General features: G+C 34.2%; 1 non-coding gene across 1 annotated transcript; it reads left to right on the top strand.

Annotated features, from left to right (window-relative positions):
• The first annotated feature begins 1,298 nt into the window (after window positions 1–1,298).
• Window positions 1,299–1,383, top strand: TRNAM-CAU (transfer RNA methionine (anticodon CAU)). Its single transcript is given in 2 exon segments — window positions 1,299–1,336; window positions 1,348–1,383. It is a non-coding gene; the product is annotated as a tRNA-Met (tRNA).
• Window positions 1,384–4,362: the final 2,979 nt, after the last annotated feature.

Here is a 4,362-nt window from a genome sequence, read left to right as displayed (position 1 = left end):
TACTTGGTATAGTTTTTAAAAATGTATCTGAAAAAATTATCCTATAATTTAATAATTTATACGCTATGAATCTATGATATAAATTTCAACTTACATAATACTTATTTTAAGGTATGTGAGTGAGGTTTTGAATTGAAATAATTTTTGGGCACACCAGTTTCTCCAATATCTTGAACAAGGTCAAAGAATCTAACGACATTATTAGCTAATACTAACAAATAATTAGGCCAACACGCACATTACGTCTTTATTAATATTTAGAAACTTAATTCGTTGCGTTGAATATATTTCATTGGATTCGGTCTGTCCGTGATACAGAGGACTGGATGATAGCTGTGCGAGCTAGATATTAATCAATGGAGTCATCAATTGATATTGTGAATTGCCCATAATCTCCTCTTGAATGTTTGGTGGGATCAACAATACATAGCTTTTTTATATACATTTGGGGTTGGTATCGTATATAAATGGGGGAGCTGCTACCTTGGCCAACAGCTTGGTGTCCGCTCATGTTTTTCAAGCAAACTCAATCATAGAGGATAGAGCCTTTATTTTATGCCTCCTTTTTTTTTTAATTTTCCTTTGGTCCTATCCGATAACACACCAAGAAACAGGGGCGGAGCTAGGTACAAGCAAAGGGGGGCAATGGCCCCCCCTAATTTTAATTTTTTACATGTAAATTATATATAAATTTCAGTTTAGCCCCCCTTAAAATTTTATTTTAGTCTTATTTTATTGTGTAAATATTTTTTGCCCCCCTCCAATATTTTTTCTAACTCCGCCCCTGCCAAGAAAGGCATTTATTTGGATTTGCATAGGAAAGTTCCGGAAGCAGTACGCTAGGTGTTAATGTAACACTACATGTAAATAGTTTCGTAAAAAATTATAAATTATAGCAGGGACGAGGTGCGCTAGAATAATGCACACAACACTGTCAACACACACCAATTTAGTTGAAAGGTTATCGTCGGGGGACATGTAAAAGGAGGCCATAGAATTATTCTATTTTCTTTTTCTCTGGTCAAAGGTCATATAATTAAATGGGACTATGAATAGTTTTACTTTTATAACACAAGTTAGTATCTAGGTTGGGCTTGAGCTGACCACGCTGTATTGCTGAAATCTAATCAACTAATCAAACAATCCCTTTGTCTTCCAGTTTAATGGAAAAACAGACAAGGGGGAACTAGGGAATTGAAATTAGCAAACATTATGTGTTAACTCTTACGAGGAAGGATGAAACCATGATTAAGTGATTAATTAAAGTTTAAAAATAAAGCTGCTGAGACAATCGCAACGGGGTGGTGGCGCAGTTGGCTAGCGCGTAGGTCTCATAGCTTAAGAGTAATCCTGAGGTCGAGAGTTCGAGCCTCTCTCACCCCATTTTGCTTTTTTTTTTATTTATTTTTTTCCTTTGTTCTTGGTTTTTGGTCATGTTTGTTTTCTTTTTTCATGAGGTTTGTGAAGGAAATGCTCCTACGGCCCAATATAAATGGAATAATTAGTCCATCGATAGCATATTAATCTTCCACATCCAAAAAAACAGCATATTAATCTTCCTAAGATCTTGTCGTGTCTTTTCATGAAGTGGACTAATCAGCCTATCAATATTATTCAGTCCGAATGCAAGAAAACTTTCTTTTAGCAAACACAAATACTACGAAAAGTCCCAGTCCAAAAAAAAAAAAATACTACCAAAAGGTATCATGAAAAATAGGGGGGAAATGACACTTTAGCAACTTTTCAAAATACCTTAAACTATAAAGGTTGGAAAAAGAGTGATCCAAATAACATATCTTAAGAAAAAGTTGTTATTGTTCTTCAAAATAAAATGGTTGACCGAATATGAGGTACCAATAAATTATTCACCTTCTCTTTTGTAGTTTTTTCTGGTAATAATTAACATATCTATAAACTTAGATTACTATAGATTGGTGTAACTTAAATTTTAATATTTAATTTAGTTGAATAATATAATATTAGTTTTCTTTAAATAATTTATAAAAAGGAATTTTTTTTTGTAAAGAGTATAATTAAGTGAAGAATAAAGATTTTCACCAAATTTACAAAAAAATGTGTATTGCACGTGATATAGTTGCCTTTAAATGCGAGCTATAACTCAGCATTATAGCCGTTATCACTAAGAGCTGTAACTGTCACCCGTTATAAGCTCGGCCTTTCATAAGCCATAACTCGGTCAGAATTATATTCCTACCATAACCGACGATCAAATGGCACATCAGTCAGTTACAATATCAATCATTTCGAAACTGACGATTAATGTCAAAAACGTAACAGACGAGGAACTCACCATATAAAGCAAGGTAAGATATTCTACCAAGTCAAGTTTTTCAGAAAATACAATATACTGACTTAGACTTCGGAGTGCCTTTGCAGGTACACTCCCCCTTTTTTCATTGCTCGTCTTTTCACATCCCTTCACAAGGAAGAAAGCTCGGATTCAAAGATCGGGTGTTCAAGCCTTTGAGGTGATAGCTCGGTGATAAACCCCATTTGTAGGGTTTATCTTGTATTGATTTTAGGGGATTTTATAACCTCTTACCCACATTTATTCAATGAAATAGCATGGTTTTGTATATTCTCCTTTAATTGTGCTTAAGAGTGAAAACATGCTTTTTAGGTCTTAAAATAGCTAAATCTAATTCACCTTGATTCCATTAGATGCCTTGATATGTTTGTTAAGTGATTTAAGGTTTAGGAGGCAAAGATTGGATCAAGGGAATGAAGAAAGAAAGCATGAAAAGTTGGAGAACTCATGAAGAAATGAAAGAACCGGAAAGCTGTCAAGCCAACCTCTTCGCACTTAAACGACCATAACTTGAGCTACAGAGGTCCAAATGATGCGATTCCAATTGGGTTAGAAAGATAACATCCGGGGCTTCGCAACAATATAATATTTGCCATAGTTGCTACACTTATGGTGGCGCTCACGCGCATAGTATGCGCACGCGCCGTTGCTGCCACCTGGTTCACTTAAAGCAAAACGTGGCCAGCGATTTAGAAGCCTTGTGGGCCCAATCCAACTCATTTCTGATGCTATTTAAGCCAAGGATTGAAGGGGGAATGAACATACTTTTCACACTTTAGATGTTAGTTACCATTAGTTTAGTTTAGTAGTTAGAATTAGTTTCTAGAGAGAGAAGCTCTCACTTCTCTCTAGAATTAGGATTAGGATTAGGATTAGTTCTTAGATCTAGGTTTTAATCTTTGCTTTCTTCTACTTCTACCTTTCAATTCTTTGTTGCTACATTCATCTTCTTCTATTCTTTTGTTGTAACTCCCTTTATGTTGTTCTTATACTTTGATTGTAGATCCACTTTTGTTCCTTCCTTTCTCTTTCAATTCAATTCACTCTTCTACTCTCTTTCAATTCAATCAAGGTAATTCATAATAAATGTGTTTCTTTTGACTGTTATTGTTAATTCATTTCAATAATTGTTGTTAAATTCTATTCTTGTTATCAATTTACTATGCTTACCTTTTATGCCTTCCAAGTGTTTAATGAAATGCTTGGTTGGATTTTAGAGTAGAGTTTTATGTTCTTGGCTTGGAAAGGTAACTTAGGAACTCTTGAGTTACTAATGTCCAAATAATTGATGATTGGGATCCATTGACTCTAGTTCTCACTAATTGAATTAGTGGAGAGTTAGGACTTATGGACTAGGATTGATATAGCTCATTTGACTTTCCTTTACTACTAGTTAGATGATGATTTAATGAGATTAATCCTTGCCAATTCTCATATTGTGGTTAGTGATTAGGATAGAGATCCTTGACCACCAACCCTTGCCAAGACCTTTTTAGGCCTTAGTTTACTTTCTTGCCATTTATCTTTCATGTTTCTTATTAAAACCCCAAAAATAACTCACAACCAATAACAAAACACTTCATTACAATTCCTAGGGAGAACGACCCGAGGTTCCAATACTTCGGTTTATAAATTTAGGGGTTTGTTACTTGTGACAAACAATCTTTTGTATGAAAGGATTATTGCTTGGTTTAGAAACTATACTTTACAACGAGATTTTATTAATGAAATTCTAAACTGTCAAAAATCCAATCATCAAAAACAATTTGTGGTCATGATTGAGGAGGATAACTAGGATAGGATTTCTAGTTCTCATATCTTGCCAAGAGTTTTGTTAGTTGTTAGTTTATTTTCTTTGCCATTTGTATTTCTTGTCTAAAATCCCAAAAACCCCAAACATACCTCATAACCAATAACAAGACACTTTATTGCAATTCCTAGGGAGAATGATCCGAGGTTTGAATACTTCAGTTTATAAATTTTAGGGGTTTGTTACTTGTGACAAACAATCTTTTGTATAAAAGGATTATTGT

This window comes from Arachis duranensis, chromosome 8 (genome assembly GCF_000817695.3).
Source record: "Arachis duranensis cultivar V14167 chromosome 8, aradu.V14167.gnm2.J7QH, whole genome shotgun sequence".
Classification (NCBI taxonomy): Eukaryota; Viridiplantae; Streptophyta; class Magnoliopsida; order Fabales; family Fabaceae; genus Arachis; species Arachis duranensis.
This window is presented reverse-complemented; position numbering and strand designations above follow the sequence as displayed.